General features: G+C 42.5%; 1 pseudogene; it reads right to left on the reverse strand.

The window, feature by feature from the left end:
* Positions 1-1,258: 1,258 nt before the first annotated feature.
* On the reverse strand, positions 1,259-21,105 carry LOC140210200 (sin3 histone deacetylase corepressor complex component SDS3 pseudogene; annotated as a pseudogene).
* Positions 21,106-24,597: the final 3,492 nt, after the last annotated feature.

A 24,597-nucleotide genomic window follows, 5' to 3' on the forward strand; every position in this document is an offset into this window, starting at 1 on the left:
AAAAAGGTAGTAGGGATAGTCGGGGTAATTATAGACCGGTGAGCATTACGTCTGTTGGAAAAGATTCTTAGAGATAGGATCTCTGGGTATTTAGAGAATCATGGTCTGATCAGGGAGAGTCAGCATGGCTTTGTGAAGGGCAGATCATGTCTAACATGCCTGATAGAGTTCTTTGAGGAGGTGACTGGGCATATAATGAGGGTAGTGCAGTGGATGTGATCTATATGGATTTTAGTAAGACATTTGACAAGTTTCCACATGGTAGGCTTATTCAGAAAGTCAGAAGGCATAGGATCCAGGGACGTTTGGCCAGGAGGATTCAGAATTGGCTTGCTTGCAGATGGCAGAGGGTCGTGGTGGAGGGAGTACATTCAGATTGGAGGATTGTGACTAGTGGTGTCCCACAAGGATCTGCTCTGGGACCTCTACTTTTCATGATTTTCATTAACGACCTGGATGTGGAGGTACAAGGTTTAAAAGTCGCGATGTAATGATGCAGCTCTATAAGACTCTGGTTAGGCCACACTTGGATTTTTGTGTCCAGTTCTGGTCGCCTCACTATAGGAAGGATGTCAAAGCATTGGAAAGAGTACAGAGGAGATTTACCAGGATGCTACCTGGTTTAGAGAGTATACATTATGATCAGAGATTAAGGGAGCTAGTGCTTTACTCTTTTGAGAGAAGGAGGATGAGAGGAGACATGATAGAGGTGTACAAGATAATAAGAGGAATAGATAAAGTGGATAGCCAGTGCCTCTTCCCCAGGGCACCACTGCCCAATACAAGAGGACATGGCTTTAAGGTAAGTGGTGGGAAGTTCAAGGGGGATATTAGAGTAAGGTTTTTTACTCAGAGAGTGGTTGGTGCGTGGAATGCACTGCCTGAGTCAGTGGTGGAGGCAGATACATTAGTGAAGTTTAAGAGACTACTAGACAGGTATATGAAGGAATTTAAAGTGGGGGCTTATATGGGAGGCAGGGTTTGAGGGTCAGCACAACATTGTGGGCCGAAGGGTCTCTAATGTGCTATACTATTCTATGTTCTATGAAAAGGTGAATGTTATTCTTAAAAATACATACCATCATCAAAACTAAGAAGGCATTGGCAAGTGTCTTCAAATAGTGTGTTCTTCAGTCTGTCAATAAACTTGTTTGTTTTAATACAGATATCCATATAAAAGTCATGAACAGTTGACCTCTGAGCATAGGGAGCTAAGAAGATGTGCACCTCCAACTTGCTAAGAGTTCTAGGCAACAGATCACCTCCGTATAATGAAGACTCCTCTGTGCAGCTGCCCTAGATATATACACATCGTTGTGCTATCACTTGTCTTCCTTACCCATATCTCATTTATTCCAACTGAGCTAATTACACAGCTAACCTTTGTATTCTCCTTCGATTCCAAATAGATAGCCTGACCTTTATGACACCATCTCTTTTTGTAATATAACTTTCCACCTTCTATTTGTGCTTCATATCTTTGTGCTGATGATTCAGCAGGAGTGCTGGGAAGATGCTCAGGAGAAGACGGAGATGCTGGTCTTTTCGGAGATTTAAGCTTATTGAGAGTTCACAGATCTTCCACTATCTGTTCATCTGTTAACAAGTAATTTAACTGCGCAGCTGCAGGTTGTCATCTTTTGTCTGTAATTGGAACAGGGTCGTTAGGTCTCCTCCTTAGTTCCCTAGTCATTATTGGCTTTACCTCCATAGAATCTCCTGTGAGTTCCATTATTAGCCTCTCATTCTCAATCATCTTTTTCTTTTCTTCTAACTCAATCTTCTTATCTTCAAATTCCTTCACTGCTGCTTTCTTCTCTTTAATATAATTCCTTTCCACTTGTTCCGTCTCCAGTTGCAGAAAAAGCTCTGTATTTCGTATTCTTTCCTTGTATTATTGATCTAGTTTCGTCATCCTTTTCTGATACTCCTGCAAAGTGCCTTCCTGTAACTGCCGTAGCTGTCTTTTGAGAGATGTCAATTTCTCCTGGTACATCTGCTCTTTTACTTCCAGGTAGTCTTCATCATCCTGCTTATTGGCAATATCTGTCTCTCTTGCATCCTCTGTATCTTCATCCGAGTCGCGGCTACAGATACTGCGTTCGTCCTCATCGTTGTAATAGTTTACAATGGGTGAGAGAAGAGCTGCGGACACCTTCCTCGCTGAGCTGCCCTCCTTTGTTGACTGATCTAGTGCCTTAATGGAGTGCCAATCCAACTGGATTTTCCTGAGCCATTCACGTCCCAGCAAAGGTGGTCCTCCATTTTTCAGTACATAGAGGTTCAGCTGCTGTGTTTTGTCTCTGTAGGTCACTGTCACTTTAATTTTACCTTTGGGATGCACTTTCTGTCCTGTATAAGTCTTTAGCAGTAATTTAGTTCGTTTCAGAGGTTATGTGAGAAAACAGTCATTTGTAGTCATGTACAGAGATCACTGTTAAAGCTGAGCCTATGTCTAATGCTGTGAAATTGCAGACAAGATAATTCATTTTCATCTGAGTCATTTTCATCAGAACTGCCTTCTTTCATTTTGTGTACCTTGTTGTAGTTTCCTTTCTGGGGTTTCTTTTTTCTCTGTATTTTGCCCTTTTTCTGCTGTTGACTAGCTTTGCATACTCTGCCAATGTGCCCCTGTTTACCACAGTTTCTGCATTCTTTGTCTTTAAATCAATAGTAATTCGGGTCACGTGACCTGTTCCCACAATGGTAACATTTCTTTCCTTCATTTCTGTTCAGTGACATTTTATTTGTAGCATATTCCAGAGATTTTTGTTGTATCTCAGAAGAACCCCGTGCCGCTGTTTCCATTGATATTGCAATGTTTAGCGCTTTCTCAAATGTAAGGTCTCTTTCACACAGAAACTTCTTCTGTGTGGTTTCACAGTGCATTCCACACACTAACTTGTCCCTCAATGCATCTGATAGACCAGTTCCAAATTGACAATGTTCTGATAATTTGCGCAATACAGCACAATATTCAGAAATGCTTTCATTTTTGCACTGATTCCGACTGTGAAATTTAAATATTTCAGCAATGACCAGTGGTTTGGGGTTTAAATGCTGTTGGAGAGTGTCTACTATTTGCTTGAATATTTTGTCAGCTGACTTTTCAGGGGTTACCAAGCCCCGTAGCAGGCCGTATGTTTTTGCTCCCATAATACTGAGTAAGACGCTGGCTTTCTTTTCATCCGTAACCTCACAATATAACTCCACTCTTTCAATGTAAGTTGCCCAGTCTTCAATGCCACTATCAAATGCTGTAATGTTTCCAATCATCGCCATCTTTGTTATGTTAATTAAACCCTGTTCTCCCCTTTTTGCTAGCGCCACGAGCGCACTTCATCTAGATGTGTGTGTCGCTCCTTTTTATCTCCTTTCTGGGGCAGGCAGACCCTCAGTCCCTGGGGGTCAGCGCTGGCTGTGGTCTCGGCTGAACATGCTGCGGCTCTGACTGTGTCTCTTGGTCTCCGGAAATTCCCAACCCCAGCTGTGCTCCCGCTTCTTTTCCGACTCTCTGCCTCCTTCTCCTGCTCTTTGGCTCGTTCCTTGCGCTCTTCTTCTGAGTGTCATTATCAATTAAAACACAGCGTCCCGATACGATGTAGGTTCAGTAACCTCGTCGCCAATTTGTTGTGTATGTGGCCTGGTTACACAACAATGTTCTTAAGAAAAACGCTGGAGACGGGAGCTAAGGTTCATGGTTCTTTACTGGCATAAACCGAACGTACAGATCAATACACGCCTAATAACGTATGCGCAATATGTGCCTAGTAGCGCATTCAGCGACGTGTTACTATAACATAAAGTAGCCCCTTAGTTTCCTGTAGACCATACAGTACAACTGTCATCATCATCAGATTTTTTCATAAGCAGCATACAGTTTAGTGTATATTTTTAAACAGTAATTTGACTTTTTATCTTGTGGTTCAGTTATGATCCATTCTTTGAATGCTTTCTTTGTAAGATTCCACAAACGTAACTATTCCTTAATGCATCATTAAGTTCATCACTGAACTGACAATGCTCAGACAGCTTCTTCAATTCAGTGAAATGGACTCCCCTTCCTTTTGATTCCACTTCTGAAACCTAAAGCATTCTACATTCAACAATGGTTTAGGTTATAAATGTCCCTACATTACTTTCACGATATCAGCAAAGCTTATTTTGTCTGGTTCAGTTGGAGCAGTTAAACTTCTAAGCAAACTGTATGCCTTTAAACCCAATACACTCAACAAAACTGCCACTCACTTTGTATTTGCTATGTCATTTGCTTCAAAGTATAGCTCAATCTATTCAGTATATAAAATCCAGTCTATCACTTGTGCAATCTTACATGTCAATCTTTCTGCTGTAACCAGCCATTTCAGCTGTTTTTTAAATTTATGGTGATTATCACCTGGTCCTCACTGTTCTTGAACCCGTGAATTTGTTCATTTTCTGCCTTTTTTTAAACTCAAACATTTCATTGCGCTTCAACAGGTGGGTAGTCACTTCATGTTAATTTAAAACTTCCTTGTCACCAGTGTTATGTTGTGTTGCTCCAAGACATGAAAACTAATTGAAAGAAAAACAAGGGAGCCAGGAGATCACTTGTGTACCCTCATTTTTACTTTAAGTGAGGTGTGCGTATATGACACAGTGACATAATAACATAACAAAAGAACATAAGAAATAGGAGCAGGAGTAGGCCATCTGGCCCATTGAGCCTGCTCCAACATTCAACAAGATCATGGCTGATCTGACCATGGACTCATCTCCACCTAGCTTAACCCTTAATTCCCCTACTATTCAACCTTGTCTTAAATCTATTTACTGAGGTAGCCTCCACTGCTTCTTTGGGCAGGGAATCCCACAGATTCACCACTCTCTGGGAAGAGCAGTTCCTCTTCATCTCCATCCAAAATTAACGCCCCAAATTTTGAGGCTATGTCCCCTGGTTCTAGTCTCACCTACCAGTGGCAACAACTTTCCTGCCTCTATCTTATCTATCCCTTTCATAATTGTATATGTTTCTATAAAATCTACTCTCAATTTTCTGAATTCCAATGAGTACCGTCCCAGGCAACTCATTCTCCCCTCATAGTGTAACCCCCTCATCTCTGGAATCAACCTGGTGAACCTCCTCTGCACCTCCTCCAAAGCCAGTATATCCATCAATTAAGTAGACCAGAACTGTACACGGTACTCCAAGTGTAGCTTCACCAGTACCCTGTAGAGTTTGCAGCACAACCACCCTGCTCTTAAATTCGTCTTTCTAGAAATGAAGGCCGACCTTCCATTTGCCTTCTTGATAGCCTGCTGCATCTGCAAACCAACCTTTTGTGATTCATGCACAAGCCCTCCCAAGTCCTTCTGCACAGCAGCATCGCATTTTTTTACCATTTAAATAATAATCTGATCTTTTATTTTTCCTTCTAAAGTGGATAACTTTGCATTTACCAACATTGTACTGCATCTGCCAGAACTGTGCCCACTCACTTAACCTATTGATATCTCTCTGCAGTCTATCTGTATCCTCTGCACAATTTGCTTTTCCACTCAATTTAATGTCATCAGCAAACTTAAATACATTAAACTCAGTCCCCTCTTCCAGATCGTTAATGTATGTTGTGAACAGTAGTAGGCCCAGCACTGATCCCTGCAGCACACTGCTCACCACTGATTGCCAACTGAGAAACACCCATCAATTCCAACTCTCTGCTTTCTATTAGCTAACCAATCCTCTGTCCATGCTAATACATCATCCCCAACTCTATGCATCCTTATCTTATGGATAAGCCTTTTATGTGGCACCCTATTGAACGCCTTCTGGAAACCCAAGTAAATAACGTCCAACTGTTCCCCTCTATCCATTGCGCTCATTATATCCTCAAAGAACTCCAATAAGTCTGTTAAAGTGGACCTGCCTTTGCTGAATCCATGCTCCACTTGCTTGATGGATCCATTTCTTTCCAGATGCCTTGCTGTTTCTTCTTTAATGATAGCTACAAGCATTTTCTCAACTACAGATGTTAAACTAATTGGTCTATAGTTACCTGCTTTTGTCTACATCCTTTTTTGAACAGTGGCATGACATTCGCCTTCTTCCAATCTGCCGGGACCTGCCCAGAGTCCGGAGAACTTTGGTAAATCATCACCAAAGCTTCTACTATAACTTCTGCCATTTCTTTCAGCACGTTGGGTTGCATTCCATTAGGACTAGGGAACTTTTCTATCTTTAGGGCCACAAGTTTGCTCAGTACTACCTCTTTAGTGATAGTTATTGTATCGAAAACACAAAATATTCTGCAGATGCTGGGGTCAAAGCAACACGCACAACACGCTGGAGGAGCTCAGCAGGTCGGGCAGCATCCGTGGAAATGTTGACTGTTCGTTTCCACGGATGCTGCCCGACCTGCTGAGTTCCTCCAGCGTGTTGTGTGTGTGCAGCTATTGTATTGAGGTCCTCACCTCCCATCACATCCATAACATCTCTCTTTGGCATGTAAAATGTGTTCCCCATGGTGAAGACTGACACAAAACTGTCATTCAAAGCGTCCGCTATTTCCTTCTTACACAATATCAATTCCCCCTTCTCATCCTCCAAAGGACCTACGCTCACTTTAGCCACCCTTTTCTGCTTTATATAATTATAAAAAATTTACTATTCATTTTTATATATTGTTTATTTTCATAATCCATCTTCCCTTTCTTTATTGCTTGCTTAGTGTTTCTTTGCTGCTTTTTAACATTTTCCCAATTTTCCAGCTTCTCACAACTCTTGTCAATTTTGTACACATGAGCTTTTAGTTTGATGCCTTCCTTTATTTCTTTAGTTTTCCATCACTGACTCTCCCCACCCTCACCCTTACTATCCTTGCTTTTAACTGGAATATACTTCTGTTGATCACTGTGAAAAATCTCTTTGAAAGTCTCCTACTATTCTTCAACCATCCCACCATATAGCCTGTGTTCCTAAACACAAAATAATCTGCAGCTGCTGGGATCAAAGCATTTGGTTTTTCAACTGAACCTACCAGCCTTCTACTTCCAACCCTCCCCCACCTTCTTTATAGGGCTTCTGCCCCTTCCCTCTTCAGTCCTGATGAAGGGTTCCGGCCCAAAATGTCGACTCATCATTTCCACGGATGCTGCCCGACCTGCTGAGTTCCTCCAGCGTGTTGTGAGCCTGTGTTCCTAGTTTACCCTATCCAAATCTTCCATCTTCCTGTTGTAGTCTCCCTTGTTTAGGCATAATACACTGGTTTTAGATTCGAACTATTGCACCCTCCATTTGTATGAGAAACTAAATCATACTGAGATCACTCTTTCCAAGAGGATCCCTAACTACAAGATTGCTTATTTTACCTGTCTCGTTACACAGGACCAGATCCGAATAGCACATTCCCTTGTAGATTCAGTAACCTGACGTATCCCTTTTGTGTACTTTGTAGGTATTGTTATGTACCCCGTAACTGGGTTGCCAAACCAGCAGAAATGGATCACTCAGTTGGAGTCTGGATTACTAGAACTAAGAAAGTTTTATTAAAGAAACAAGCAACACAGTACTCTAATCAAAAGGATAATGAATGCAACAGTTCAGCAATGATAAACATACATGTACACAGAATTCAGATAACAGGATCAATCAAGCTCTATCGTTGTCTAGGGGTAAATGACCAGTTTCAAAGTGACGCAAAGTTCAGTTCAATTTAGTTCAGTTCAGTTCGCAGTAATCGCTGCCGTGGCGATGGACAGTGGGGGGGCGGGGGGAGGAGAGAGAGAGCAAAACGAATGAATATTCAAAACAGCTTCCACACAGACCTTCGCAGTCAGCTTTCAGGCAAGTCCTTTGTGATGTCATCTGAGGTTACCGACCGTGACCCCTCTGTTTCCAGATGCGATCGTTTCCTGCGGTGAACCTGGCACCCAGGCAAGGGTGGACACACACCAGGTTCCTGCCGATCGTGCCTTTCCACCCTGTGCGTTTATGGCCCGGTACTTCCCACTGACTTGTGAGAGACGCACCGCTTCCAGGGTCTTGTTACCTCGGGTGTCGTGTGTGTGTCCTGCCTTAGCGAACCTGTTCCTTTTTATCCCCCTGCTGGGGTATCACCTGTCCATCACTTCAAACAGTTCGGGGTTCAAAGGGGGAGCCGCTCTTGCCAGCTCTCCTTCCTTCATTAACATCTCCAAATGCTGCTCCATTGTTTTCCTTATCTCTCTCACTCCTGAAAACAGGTGGCAGACCAACTGCTGATTCCACTGGTGCCAGCCCAGGCCAGCTACATCTTAATCTATGTGTATTCTTGTCACACTTACCCCTTTTAAGGATTTTTACCGGGGGGTAAAAATTACAAACATGAATGCATTATTTGATACACACACAAATATACATCTTTATCAGCTATTTGGCTAATACAGCGAATTTGAAGTTGTCAACACCTGGCAGACAGTCAGCCATCACATTTTCTGTTCCTTTTATATGTGTTATTAATAATCCCTTAGACCAGGCTCCAACTTAGCAAACTTCATAGTGGCCAAAAACACTGATGAATTGTGATCAATGTAACCTCTCATTGGGCTTTGTCCCTGACCACAATAACAAGGGTCGTCCCATTCCGACTTAGTTTTCTCTCGCAAGAGCTTAGTAGGAGGGGGAGGGGTAGTAACCGCAGAGTTATTGCAAAACTTCCTATAGTACCCCACCATCTCCAAGAGCCTTCTGAGGGCCCTCTTGTCTGTCGGGGTTGGAATGTCAGAGATAGCCCGCACTTTAGCTTGCATTGCTGCCAGCTACCCCTGTGTCACCCCAATTCCCAGGTAAGTGACCTTCGCATGGCGGAACTCATTTTTTTCAAGGTTCACTATCAAGCTGGCTTCAGACAGCCGTATTACATTGCCAATACACACCTCTGTGTTCGTCAGCCCTTTAGTCACTGAATTACTCATTCTATAGGAATATTGCTTGCTAGGCTGACACCACCCAATGTCCCAGCTCTTTGCATCGCCTCGGGACAATCAAACACACGGGTGCGAGTCGTTTAATTACTTCTCCTAAAGAGTCGCTTTGTTCGGGGATTAAGGGAGAGACCTTATCAGCAGACCTGGCCAAAACAATAGCCTTCTCCCATCTGGTCGATACCATACTCATCTCTTCAAAATGTTTTTTTTCTCTTATCGGGGGGGACCCTAGCTTCATTGATTTCCGTGCTAACACCGACTAGGTTTGTTAGCACATCAAAAGCCTGTGACTGTCTCAGTTCGCGTCGGCCATAATCAATAACATCCTTCCTCCGGTGCAGCCGGTAAACCTCTTTCATGATTCCACCAACTGTTCCCTCCAGTACCGCAAAATGTCCATCGGGGGGTACCTTGTGGGCCAGGTTAAAAACCTCATCCCCATAACTCTTTTGCACCACCCCCCATTCCTCATCTGCGGGTATGGTACTTGGTTTCCCTTTCTTCCTTAGCACTTCCTCCTCCACACAATAGCCTACTAGTTCCCTTGTTAAGTCTGTGTCAGAGAGAGCTGTCTCCGCCAAAACCATCAGCCCCTCGTCTCGCTCCTGCGCCTGCACAAATTCTTTCCTGGCTAATGCTACGTCTGTCCCAGCTCCCTCACTACCTGTTGCCTCACTACACTCCTTCTTTTCACTTTTTACCCCCTTCTCGTACAAGGCTGGCAGAAACGTCTCAGCTAAATTTACTGCCGCGGTCCCGTGATGAACCTGTGAGTCCATGAGTGGGGCCTCAATGCTGGCAGGCTGACCTGTCAATTTCACTGCTTCGAACACGATTCCCCCGGCGAGGTCATTACCGAGCAAGACTTCCACGCCTTTCATCGGTAATTCGGACCTCACCCCGATCGTGACTAGTCCAGCGACCAGGTTGCTTTGTAAGTGTATCTGGTGCAAAGGGACTGTCTCTGTCCCTTCCCCAATACCTTTCACCTTGACCTCCCAAGTCTGGGTCTCTGAGCTAAACTCTAATACACTCTTCAGTATTAGTGACTGACACACTCCCGTGTCTCTCCAGATCCGCACTGGAACTGGTTTTAACCCCTCCTTCACTGACACCAATCCGGCCGAGATAAACTTCTCGCGTCCTTCCTTAACTTTGGCAGACCTGTCCTTCCCTAGCGGTTCGTTTACCAGCTCGATACAGCCAGTCAAAATCGCCGTTTTCCTTTTCCCGTCTCCTTCTTTGGGGCAAAGCACCTGGACGCAAAGTGTCCGACTTTCCCACAATTATAACAGACGACCCCAGGAGACTTCCTACCAGACTGCTCCCGGTCTACCTTATCCTTCTCGTTAGTCCCCGGCTTACTTTCTGACTTTTCTGGCGGACTCTCCCCGCCGTCCTGACTACCTTTCTGGTAGCCTTTACTCTGGGCAAACTTCATTTTATGCGTCAACGCATACTCATCCGCTAACTTAGCAGTTGCGGCTAACGTGGCTGCCTCTTTCTCATCTAGGTAGGGTCTCATACCCTCAGGGACACAGCCTTTAAACTGCTCAATCAGGATCAGCTGTAGCAGTCTGTCATAATCCCCCTTTACCCCCTTCGAGGCACACCAACGCTCACAATATGTCTGCATCTCACGGGCAAACTCTAAATACGTGCGGTCCCACTGCTTCCTCGCATTCCGGAACCTCTGCCTGTATGCCTCCGGGACCAACTCATAATTCCTGAGGATGGCCTCTTTCACCACCTCATACCTCTGGGCATCTTCCGTGGACAAAGCTGAGTAAGCTTCTTGGGCTTTCCCTTTCAGTACACTCTGAAGCAAAACAGCCCACTTATCCCTCGGCCAGTCCTGACTTGTAGCAACTTTTTCGAAATGGAGAAAGTACCGATCCACGTCGGTATCGTCAAATGGGGAAACCAGCCTAACCTCCTGGGTCACCCGGAACCCTCCACCTTGGTTCGGCACGGGCCCCTGCTCTGCCCTTATCTTTAACTTCTCCAGCTCGAATTCCCTTTCCCTCTGTTTCTCCTCTCACTCCAACTGTCTCTCTCTCTCTCTCTCTCCTGCCTTTCTAATTGCTTCTCTTCGTGTTCTAACTGCCGTACCCGGAACTCGTGCTCGAGTCTCAGTATTTCAAGCTGCACCTGTACCGCGTCTCCAGCAGGTTTTTCAATAGACACCACCTCCAGCTTGCCTTGGGGGAACACACTTTTAGATACATAGTGCTCTACGATAGCTCTGTGTATCTCCTCTCTCCTCATTGTCAACTTCCCCTTAGCAAGATTCAACCGTTTGGCCACAGCTACCAATTCTGATTTCCTGGCATCCTCTAATGCCTCCAAGGTTGGTGCCTTTATAATTTCTTCAGCCTCCATTTTTGCTGTTTGTCTTTTCTTTCTTTCAGGAATTTTGACCCAATCAATTTACTCCGTCCCAAATTTAGCGTTCAAAATCCCAGACGAGCACCCACTTATGTTACGTACCCCGTAACTGGGTTGCCAAACCAGCAGAAATGGATCACTCAGTTGGAGTCTGGATTACTAGAACTAAGAAAGTTTTATTAAAGAAACAAGCAACACAGTACTCTAATCAAAAGGATAATGAATGCAACAGTTCAGCAATGATAAACATACATGTACACAGAATTCAGATAACAGGATCAATCAAGCTCTATCGTTGTCTAGGGGTAAATGACCAGTTTCAAAGTGACGCAAAGTTCAGTTCAATTTAGTTCAGTTCAGTTTGCAGTAATCGCTGCCGTGGCGATGGACAGTGGGGGGGCGGGGGGAGGAGGAGAGAGAGAGCAAAACGAATGAATATTCAAAACAGCTTCCACACAGACCTTCGCAGTCAGCTTTCGGGCGCGTCCTTTGTGATGTCATCTGAGGTCACCGACCGTGACCCCTCCATTTCCAGATGCGATCGTTTCCCTGCGGTGAACCTGGCACCCAGGCAAGGGTGGACACACACCAGGTTCCCGCCGATCGTGCCTTTCCACCCTGTGCGTTTATGGCCCGGTACTTCCCACCGACTTGTGAGAGACGCACCGCTTCCAGGGTCTTGTTACCTCGGGTGTTGTGTGTGTGTCCTGCCTTAACGAACCTGTTCCTTTTTATCCCCCTGCTGGGGTATCACCTGTCCATCACTTCAAACAGTTCGGGGTTCAAAGGGGGAGCCGCTCTTGTCAGCTCTCCTTCCTTCATTAACATCTCCAAATGCTGCTCCATTGTTTTCCTTATCTCTCTCACTCCTGAAGACAGGTGGCAGACCAACTGCTGATTCCACTGGCGCCAGCCCAGGCCAGCTACATCTTAATCTATGTGTATTCTTGTCACAGTATAATCATAATGAATTATTTAAATAACAAAGAATGTTTAATCAAACAATATATTTACAATATTACTCAAGTATTACTGTTATATTAAATACACAATAGTGGCATTTACCAGGCCATTATATATGAAGGAACCAAAGTATTGTTGAGGATGCCTACCACTCATCCCATAATTTGTTTGTCACACTACCATCAGGAAAGAGGTACAGAAGCATCAGGACTAGGACTGCCAGACTGAGTAACAGGTTCTTCCCTTTGAATACCCTGCCACCACTGAGGTCTCATCACGAGGACAGCAAGCTGTTTCCTGTTTACCATTCACCTGTGCTGCACAATACATACAATGACATTTTATTAACTTCATTGTGGTAATATTTGGTTTTACCTGCTGTGTGTGATAAATGTTTTGTGTGTGCGCCATGGTCCAGAGGAATGATGGTATGTATGGTTGTATATGTGTACAGTCAGATGACAATAAACTTGAACTTCTTCATGCAGGGGTGGTATGTATATAGAACAAGTGGCCAGAGGAAGTGCTTGAGGCTAGTAAAATTAAAAAAAAATCTTTTAAAAGATACTTGGACAAACACATGGACAGGAAAGGTTTAAAGGGATATGTGTCATATGCAGGCAAATGGGACTAGCTGAGATTGGTATCTTGGTCAATGTGGATGAGTTAGGACGTTTCCATGCTGTGCTGGATAACTCTGTGGCTACTGATCATTGTCTGGGCTACATCAAATGCCCACTTGCAAATCATGACCTTTTCATTTAGAAATGAATATGCACATCTTGAATCAACAAATCTGTACAATCTTGCAACTTATGCACACTTATAGCATTGCACTGTTGTTCAGCAGCACAGTTTATCTGATCTGAATGCCAAACTTGTATGTTTGAATTTCAATTATGAGACTGGGGTGTGGGGGGGAGAGGCATGCATGTTGATCAATTAATTAACAAAAACAGAAACTGCTGGAGATGCACAGCATTTCAAGCCACCTCTCTGGAAGGGGAAACAGAGCTCGAAAGAGGTTAAAGACCTTTCATCAGATTCTGCAACTAATGAGAGACTTCTGACCTTTTTCCCTTCCCACAGATGTGACCTGACCCACTGTGTATTTCCGGCCTTTTTTGCTTTTACAGTATATCGGGTTTCCAACATCTGTGTTTTTTTAAAAATTTTCACTAACGAGTTAACTATCTCCTCTTGTCTTCTCACTTAGTTTCCCTGGAGTTATCTTAAAAATATTTTAATCAACGTGCATGCCTTCTGAATCAGAATCAGCTTTATTATCTTTGACATGTGTTGTGAAATGTGTTGTCTTGCAGCAGCTGGACAGTGCAAGACATAAAAATTTCTATAAGTGATAATAAATAAATTTCTAGGGCAGAAGAGGAATAATGATCGGTTTATGGACTATTCAGGATTCTGATGGTGGAGGGAAAGAAGCTGTTAGCGAAATAGACATTCTTTTCCCTGTTGAGATGCCTTTACAACAAAAAGCCTCATATTTCAACATAGGGAATTCACAATTCAACTAAAACATTGAAGAATCTAAAGTATTGATTCTGATCATCTTGAGTCATGCAATGTCATGAGACAACCAAGGCAAGTACTGAAAAGAATAAGTGAAATCCAATTCAGTCTTAATCAACTACACTGTATTATACTGTTCAGAGGAAAATATACTGCAAAATCCCACAGAAGGCTCACAAAACATAACTATATTCACCTGGCTTGTTCTCTTATTATTGTCACCAACTATCTTGATATAACCATATAACAATTACAGCACGGAAACAGGCTATCTTGGCCCTTCTAGTCCATGCTGAACTCTTACTCTCACCTAGTCCCATCGACCTGCGCTCAGCCCATAACCCTCCATTCCTTTCTTGTCCATATATCTATCCAATTTAACTTTAAATGACAACATCGAACCTGCCTCAACCACTTCTGCTGGAAGCAGAATATCACAGTTCTGTGTATGCAAGTATATGAGTTTACATTTCAGCAATTATAATGTGTGCAACCTCTGTGCAAAACCATTTTATTTCTTTCAGTGTTGTCATCTGACCTTTTAATTCTTAAATCGATGAACAATTGAGCTATTAATTTATAAAATCTTTTAAAATCCACATTCAAGATATTGCAATTACCGTTACTGATACTACTTTCACTCGTTACACGGCGTGTCGTATGACACGGGTGATCATGGTCTTTCTATGACCATGATTGTTCTTGGAAAAATTTTTCTACAGCCTTCTCAAGACAGTGTCTTTTCAAGATGGGTGACCCCAGCCGTCACTCAACCCTCTTCAGAGATTGTCTGCCCGGCGTCAGTGGTCGCATTAACCAGGACTTGTGATATGCATCAACTGCTCAGACGACCATCCACCACCCACTTCATGACACTGATTTGGGGGGGTGAAGGGCTAACCAGGTGCTACACCTTGCTCAAGGGCAACCTGCAGGCTATCAAAGGGAACAAGCACCTTTCACCTCCTTTGGTTGAGGCGTATCTCCACTCCGCTACCCAAATTACTGATACTGGTTCCTAGAAATTAGTATTTACCCTTTTTTTCAGTAAATGTCACTTTGTTAATCCTTGAATTGGATGCCCTGAAAAAGATTTGGAAATTGACAAAAAGGCAAATGAATAATCATAAGGGTGGTTTCCATCCTGAATAAAACACAAAATATGTGTCATAAATGCAACTTATTATCTGTTAATTTACTAATGGTAGTATTACTTTAAGTATTATTTGTGAGTTACATGTACTGTGTTGTGTACCTTGCTCTAGAGGAATATTTTTTCGTTTGGCAGTATACGTGTGTACAGTTGAATGACAATAAACTGAACTGGAAATGGAACTTGAATTTGAATTTAACTAGCTGAGTTTTTCCAACTGCTGCTGCTACCATCTCATTTCCATACTGACAACTGGGAAGTGAGTTGGATCTTAAAAAAGCATTTTCAAAGGCAGTTATATGCAGTAGCTTTAAAGGTGATGGCGGAAACAATGAATGTGAAATCCACTGCTTGCAGAAGGAAGATTCCCATTGGCCACTTTCCCATGCCACAGCGAGGTACAGACACATGAAAGGGCCAGTAACTGTTACATCATGCATGAAGGAACATTTCATGGAGATCTTGTGACCTTTGCTTTTGATTCTTGTGGATAAAAGTAGAAAATGAACCTGACAGAGGCTCAATATCCCAGAGAAAAACTTTAATCTGAATGTATTTGCTAAACTGCTATGGGGCTTTTTCCTTGTTTTATTATGAATGAGAAATGCAGGTCATGGGTTACACTCTTAATGTCCACATTTATCTGTAATTCATCCAAGACGACTGCAACCTTGCTATAAGGTTTGGAGGTTTGCCTGCCCCTATGACCTGGAGGGTTACGTTGGTTAGACTCAGGGCCTTGTGCTTTGGCTCTTGGTAAGGTCTCTCATCCAGCAGGTGGCATGGCACGGCAGCAGTGGCCTTTCAAATCTGGTGCTACTTTAATTTAGTTTTTTAATTTAATTTTAAGGTACAATTAGGGTTTAGGGCAATGGCTAACAGAGCGACTACCTACCATCACCAGGTACTGCTACAATACAGAGATTGCCCAAAGACAAACCTTCATGAAGATCTGCTGATTAAATTGCACGACCTCGGCTTGCTGAGGGGATCGGGCCTGCAGTCCTTGGAGTCGCCTGATGCTGGTGGCCGGAGGTGGGGACGTCGTAGGCGGTGTGCGAGGAAGCGGAAGCGAGGCGAGTGAGCAGGAGTCCGTGCCAGGAAAAGAACAAGCCCTAGCCGGCCAGCTCCTCCATCCATTTTGCTCCCCAATGGACATTAAATTGAACTGTATCCGACTCCAAAAAAATACTCAGCGGGAGTACAGAAACGGACAGAATCCCAGACTCAGCTTTTTAATTATGTAACAGTTTTCCCCCCAAGCTATTGGACTACCAGCCTACTGCCCTCTGCCGTGCCTATTGTCTTGTTTATTATTTATTGTAATGCCTGCACTGTTCTGTGTACTTTATGCAGTGCTGTGTAGTCTAGTGTAGTTTTTGTGTTGTTTTACGTAGTTCAGTGTAGTTTTTGTATCGTTTCCTGGAGCACCATGGTCCTCAAAAACTTTGTCTCCTTTTTACTGTGTACTGTACCAGCAGTTATGGTCAAAATGACAATAAAAAGTGACTTGAGACTTGACTCGACTTCAGACTTCATGCCAAACAGGTCAAAGGGTAGAGGCCAGACTAAGAGTGCTCCACCGGTCCTCCAGGTTCAGGGGTTCAGCTCAGGGCTAACGACACTGACAGGCAAAGAAAAATTGTTAAGGAAAAATTAATGAAAAATCCTTCTATATCTGTGTGGGAGTGAGAACCCTGAACCACACATGGGGCACAATAGAGAAGATGGCCAATGACAGACAGAGATAGAGGACTTTCATTGCTGCCCTAAGCACTGGCAGCATAATGTGCTGTAATTGCTATAAAAGGCGATGTGCACTGGATGATGCAATTAGATGGGTGCTTGGTACTGTAAAAACTCAAAGCACATTGGCAAACATCAGACTGGAAGTTTCTGTTCCGATTTCCCGCTAGGCAGCATTTTACTAGATGGCCTGGTGTGCCTTAATCTGGGCAATGAGGCATTTATGCATAGACTACACATTTAGAACATAGAACATAGAATGTAGAACAGTACAGCACAGTACTGACTTTTTGATCTATAATATTGTGCCATTCTTCTAACTTGCTCCTATGATTAATCTAACCCTTTTCTCCTACATAGCCCATAACCCCACATTTCTTCTTTACTAAATTAACTTCCCAGTAGTCAGCACAGAAACTAAATTAATTTTTTTTCAAGCCTTATTGTTTTAATTCTGTGTGAATCATTGAATTTAAATCTTCTCAATTGTTGTGATGGATTCAAATTCACATCTCCAGAAATTCACATCTCCAAGCCACTTGCTACTGGCTGAGCTGCTTAAAAATGCATTGATTATTCTTGTGTTTCAAATATTCTGTGTGGGTAAATAGCCTTATCTACTCCACTCTTGTAAGCACATTGTGAACTGCAATTCATCTCAGACACAAAGAAGAAAATGTCTCTGCTTCTACTGGTCTCCAGTCTGTTACCTTGATCTCCATGTAGTGTGTTCATTTCCTTTCATTCGTCGCCTTTTCCCACAGAATAGTGATCACTAATCTCTCTCAAGGCAATGGACTATTAGTTGGCCACCCACTTTGTACCTTCCGTAAACATTGAACCTATCCTATCTGTGTCATCCATACAATAACCAACACCTGGCCAAATTGCCTGGATACATTTGTACTAACAATGGTTCCATTTTCAACCACGTATTCCAATCCTCCAATAGATCTAACCCTGTCTTGATAGTGTTGCATCATCCAATGCCTGAGCTTTCCAAGATCCTGGCATACATCCTGGTTTGGTCTCTTGCTCATCTTTGATCTTTTCTGCTCCTCCAGTTGATTGGAAGAAAGAGACAGACCTCAGATACTTGTTGAAACTCTTATCTCTTCAAACATTTAATCGGCTGTTTCAAAACTTCCTTGGTGTCATCTTGTCAAATTGCATTCAATAATTCAGCTGGCAATCACATTAGGATATCTTACTATTTTATTTTTATGATATGCATACATAGTGTCAGCAAAACTGAGAAGTAAAACCCAATAGACAGGAAGCCTTCCTGCCTTGCTACTGCTATTGTAAGGATGCATAGGTTCCTGAACTTTCTACAAATTTATGGCACAACAGTGAAGCAAGCATTCTCTAGTGTTGCTGAACTTCTGAAAATGTTTCACATTAGCAGAAAATGATTCCTCATTGAAGCCACATTTGGGTCTTGCATCAAATCATTACAGCCCATGTATGTGATCTTGTAGTGATAACTATCATTATTCTCTGTGTTTACTCCAGGAAGCCCAGTATCTTTGAGACTTTGCTTATGTGTAGTTTAGCATGGAAATCCTGAACCTGTTGTCATTGTTCTGAAATGAAGTATTTCTCCACTTCAAGAGAATTGACTTGATATGACTCAATTTCCAGGTGCCTATAAACCTGCTGTTTTTATTCTTCGCAGTTACCTTGATGCCACACTTGGTCAAATGTTGTCTTGATGTTAAAAGCAGTCATCTTGCTGCAACTTCAGAATTCATTGCTTGCTTCACATTTGGGTTATGGCTGTGATAAGAGCTGGACTCAAGAAGTCCTCTCAAAAGTCAAACTGGGTACAAATAACACACACAAAATGCTGGAGAAACTCAGCAGGTCAGACAGCATCTATGGAAATGAATAAACTATTGACGTTTCCGGCTGAGATCCTTCTTCAGGACTCAGTTCCTCCAGCATTTTGTGTGTGTTACTTTGGATTTCCATCATCTGCAGAACTTCTTGTGTTATGGATAAAACTGAGCTGGTTACAGGTGAGTAATTGTCACTTGACGGCATTGTAAAAAGCACTTTACATCTGATGATTTTGCTGATGATTAAGGGTTTATTGATTATGCAGTAATTAGTCAGATTAGATCTGGCTTGATTTCTGTGAACAGAACATACATAGAACATTACAGCCCAGTACAGGCATTTGCAACCATGATGCTGTGCTGACATTTCAACCCATTGTAAGGTCAATCTAACCCTTCCCTCTCACATAGCCCTTCATTTTTCTTTCATCCATCTGCCTGTCTCAGAGTCTCTTAAATGTCCCTAATGTATCTGCCTCTACTACCAGCCCTGGCAGTGTGTTCCACACACCCACCTCTCTGTGTGTAAATAAAGCTACCACTGACATTACACCTATATGTTCCTCCAAAGGTCCTAAAATTATGCTCTCTCATGTTGGGTATTGCCACACTGTGAAAAAGGCAATGACTCTCCATCCTATCCAGGCCTCTTATCATCTCGTCAAATCACATCTCGCCCTCTTTCACTCCAGACAGGAAAATCATTCAACCTATCTTCGTAAGACGTGTTCTCTAATCCAGGGATCATCCTCGGAAATCTCCTCTGCACTCTCTCTAAAGTCTCCATATCTTTCTCATAATAAGTCAACAGGAACTGAACACAATAATCCAACTGTGATCAGACCAGAGTTTTATAGACCTGCAACTTATTCTAATGTTATCCGTCTTATACACTACATACTGTTTTGTAAATTTTACAGTAAATTTACAATATCACAAATGACCTGACTTGGTCCAACCAAGCAGAGTCCACTGCCAAGAGGGCCCACCAGCGCCTTTACTTCCTGAGGAAGCTAAAGAAATTTGGCCTGTCCCCTAAAACCCTCACTAATTTTTATAGATGTACCATAGAAAGCATCCTTCTGGGGTGCATCACAACCTGGTATGGAAGTTGTCCCATCCAAGACCGGAAGAAGCTGCAGAAGATCATGAACACAGACCAGTACATCACACAAACCAATCTTCCATCCTTGGACTCACTTTACACCGCACGCTGTCGGAGAGTGCTGCCAGGATAATCAAGGACACCATCCACCCAGCCAACACACTTTTCATCCCTCTTCCCTCTGGGAGAAGGCTCAGGAGCCTGAAGACTCATACGGCCAGATTTGGGAACAGCTTCTTTCCAACTGTGATAAGACTGCTGAACGGATCCTGACCTGGATCTGGGCTGTACCCTCCAACTTTCCAAACCTGCCTCTTGGTTTTTTTGCACTACCTTACTTTCCCTTTTCTATTTTCTATTTATGACTGTAATTTAAATTTTTAATATTTACTATTGATTTGTACTCCAGGGAGCACGAAGAGCAGAATCAAATATCGCTGTGATGATTGTACACTCTAGTATCAATTGTTTGGCGACAATAAAGTATAAGGTAAATTTTACGTACTACACTGTACTGCTGCTGTAAAACAGCAAGTTTCATGGCATATCTTTATGGTAACAAATCTGATTCTGATTCCTGAGTATTTCCCAGCATGCTTAGGCTTTGGTCAAGGCCCACGTATCACTTGTATCTCTTTCAATATTTTTATTGATATTATAACTTGCATGAGTACAAATACAAAATTCATAAGGATACAAGTAAATAATACGAATTACATTACATTTAAATAAAATAATTTTATTTTATTTAAAAAATCTGCCCCGACTACCAAAATGAGCTGGTTGGTAAAAAAAAAAAAGAAGAAAATAGAAAAATAACTTACTATATGATATTATAATAGTAATGGCTCAGATCCATACTTTAATAACAGTTCAGTTAATAACACTTGTATCAATTCCATCATGGACCAATGTCATTCTCCCCATCTCCCCACGACCGTGTGGGTTTGCTCTGGGTGCTTTGGTTTTCTCCCGCATTCCAAGAACATATCGGTTAGCAGGTTAATTGGTCATTATAAATTGCCCTGTGATTAGGCTAAGGTTGAGTAGATGGGTTGCTGGGCGGTACCGCTCATTAGGCCAGAAGGGGCTATTCTGCCTGTATCTTTAAAAAAAATGTCTCTGTAATGAGTAGACTGGTGAGGAGGATGTCAAATAGTTTTTAATTCCCATTGTTGGTTTGCTCACCAACCACCATGGATTCTGACTGGCAGCTACAAGGACCAGGATAGCGGAAACACCAGCTGGGACTTGATCTATGGTATCTTACCATTTGCAGAGCTGAGGACACTGCCACTAGGGGGCACAACAGTAACACAGCCGTTAGCTGCATGCTTTATAGCGCCAGCAATCCATTTTCCATTCCACTGTGGCCTGTAAGGAGTTGTACATTCTTCCAGTGATGTATGGCCTCCCTTTGGGTGCTCCAGCTTCATCCCACATCCCAAAGATGTACAGGTTAGGGTCAATGAGTTGTGATGATGCGATTTACTTTTCATTTATTTTCTTTACGTTCTTTACTGAGATGATTTGTTTGTGCCGCACCACCCAGCAACTTTGGACTGTGAGAAGAAACCAGAGCACCCAGAGGAAACTCACACGGTCACGGGGAGAGCGCACAAACTCATTACAGACAGCAGCGGGAATGCCAGCCCCAGAAGCATGGCAATGCTTGCAGAGGAAAATCAACGGTGATTTGATTTAATGCAAATCATGTATGTTTTGACGTACATATGTCAAACAAAGTTAAATCTTTCATCTTTATCTTTACTTCCATGAGATGCTGGGCCTAACTTGAAGGGCTTCATCACTGATTCACTGAAGGTCTTTATTTGATTCTGTTATGGTTACTATTCTATAGATTTATTGAGTATGTCTACAAGGAAATTAATCTCAGGGTTGTATATGGTGACATATATGTACTTTGCTACTGGTTTTACTTTGAACTTTAATCACAGCATCAAAATGAAATGTATCTAGGATTTGCCTGATTATCCTTGAGTTGCATGCCTGAGTCTACTGGAGGCTAGAGGCCTGGAGAAGCCCTGTTCTGGGGTTAGAGGACTGTGTGTATGTGGGAATGGATGCATGGATGGCAAGAAGATAAAGGGTTTGCTTTGCTGTTATTAATTTGTGGCTGTTCTATTGCTGTTGTGTTCAGCAAACAGAGTGGGCATGCTATGTTGGCACCAGAATGTGTAGCAACACTTGCGAGCTGCCCCCAGCGCATCCTTATGCTTGTTATTATTGAAAACAATGCATTTCATTGCATGTTTGAATACATGTGCTAAATAAATCTGAATCTGAAAGACTGCACAACAAGATAGACAGCTTACAGATCTGATGATATCGTTCTATTCTTAAGGTCATTGTTAAATGTTAACACTAGCATTTAAAGTAATTCTATCACTAAACATTTACCAGCTTTCAAAGCCTCTTAGTGACATTGTTCCTCTGGCAGCCAAATAATGCCAGAACACCTTGGCTATTTCATTCACTGGGTGCAGATTCAGTAGAATGAGACTGTGCATCTCCTCACTTACCTTGTTTCAAGCATTGAGTTTGGCAGAGCATGGAGACTTCATCCCATCAATGTGGGCTGACTTCCAAGCCAGGTCTCTGAGGTGTAAAGTATAGTGTGTGAACCTAATGCCAGACCAACTTACTTTCAACAGAATATAATACGAAAATTGACTGTGTTGTGATTAATGTAATTCATCGCGATATGATGGAGAGACCTGGAATTTCAAACAGCATCACTGTTCTTCATTTCTTTTTGTGAAGCTTTTTCTCTCAGCATTTTGTTTGCAAAGTAAAAGAGTTCAGTGTTGAAGGGAAACACAGGGAAAAAACATCTCATTTGCACTTCTGCCAAGGCTGCGTTAAAACATTTCCCATCCAACTGGGACTCACCCGCAATAAATATTATAAATGGCAATAAACTCAAGGCAGTATAAAAAATTAATCATAGAATTATAGTTTGCAAAGGTCAGTCAAACCTTTTTTTTTAAGAAAAAGGACTGTCGTTGAAATCCCCAAACCTACTTGGTGATTACACGCGTAATCTGGGCTGTCAGTTCCAATGAGGAACAAGTTCCTGCAGAACTCCGAAGAGTGTTGAAGCAGTCAGGATTAATCAGTGCAGCCGCCTCAGCCCATGATGCCACAATGCAGAGTACACTCTTCACCAGAGACAATACCCTGGCCCTTCCAGGATCTGCAGCCTCCCAGACGCACTGCACAAGGATCCATTGTGGAGATCACAGGATGGATCAGAATCAAAATCAGGATTTTTTTTAACACTGACGGATGTCAGGAAATCTGATGCTTTGTGGCGGTAGTACAGTCCGATACATTAAAAATTATTATAGATTACAATAAGAAATACACAAAAAAAATTAATGCAAAAGGCAAAGTAATATTCATAGTATATTTGGAAATCTATTGGCAGAATGTATGACTTCAGGTTCCTGTACCTCCTCCCTGATGAAAGTGATGAGAAAAAGACACGTCCTGGATGGGTGCTGGTCCTTACTGCTGGATGCTGTCTTCGCAAGCCATCACCTTTTGAAGCTGTCCTCGATGGTGGGAAGGCTTGTGTCCATGAAGGAGCAGGCTGAGTTTATAATCCTCTGCAGTTTTTTTCCGATCCTGTGCATTAGTGCCTCCATACAAGACAGTGGCGCAATGGGTGAGAATGCTCTCCACAGTTACATCGTGGTCTTGTATTTCATTTAGATGGCCTTACCTACTCTCAGTCTAAATCTTATCTTGGAAACAGTTCCAGGGCTCATACCCATACCTGCAGCTCTTTATGAGAACATAAATTGTTCCTTCTTTCTTCAGCAGGGAGACATCCACGGATATTACACTGCTGTGATTTTAGATAGTATATGAAAACCGTGGAGAGAACAGACGTCTTCACAGTCACTTTATCTCCAGAGAATTGTTCTATTTTAAAGGTTCATAAACAGTACATTTTCCGGACGTTTGACAATCCTTGGCTGGTGTTCCTGTAGAGTGTTGGTAATTAGATTTTTCAACTCTCCTTTCTAAAGTAAGTAATTGCTGAGAGATTGGTCAAGCATATTGTTCACTTATTTATTTTTGTTGGCCCTGTTACAATTGTATGACGCAGAATGTACAGGAGGTAATGGCTATTTGATTCTAAGTAGTCCATGCTCTACATAAGCTTTTCCCTGCCCCTTTTTAAACTTAGCAGCATCATCTTCCAAGTTCTTTTGATATGGCGATGTCTCTGCATGTGACCACAATAAACCACAAGGAGTTAAGGACACAGCTCAGCACATCACAGAAACCAACCTCATTCCATGGACTCAGTCCATACTTCTCATTATCTCAGTAAAGCAGCCAACATCACTAATAGACCCCACCCAGTCTCTTTTCCCCTCTTCCATTGGTCAGAGATATAAAAGCCTAGAACTACCTACCACCAGACTCGGTACAGCCATTTCCCCAGAATAGTGGATAGTTTCTTAGTACGATCAGATGGACTCTTGGCCTCACAATCTACCTTGTTATGAACTTGCACCTTAATGCTTACCTGCACTGCACTTTCTCTGTAGTCATTGCACTTCATTCTGCATTCTGTTATTGTTTTATCTTGTTCTACCTCAATGCACTGTGTAATGAATTGACCTGTATGAACAGTATGCAAGATAAGCTTTTCACTGTATTTGGCACATGCTACAAAAAAATCAATTCCAATTATTTATATTTTCATTAAATACATCATTAGACGAGTAACCTATTCCATCCCTCTTATTGGCACCAGGTAAGGTCCCAGCACACACGTAAAGCATTAAAGCAACTGAGGCAGCGGTAAGTGGAGTGAGCTCAGAGATCTCTCTTTGCTGTGATCTTCATGATTACAAAATTTGATCTTACCTTTTTTTCATTCTTGCAGT

Source organism: Mobula birostris, chromosome 15 (genome assembly GCF_030028105.1).
Source record: "Mobula birostris isolate sMobBir1 chromosome 15, sMobBir1.hap1, whole genome shotgun sequence".
NCBI classification, from domain to species: Eukaryota; Metazoa; Chordata; class Chondrichthyes; order Myliobatiformes; family Myliobatidae; genus Mobula; species Mobula birostris.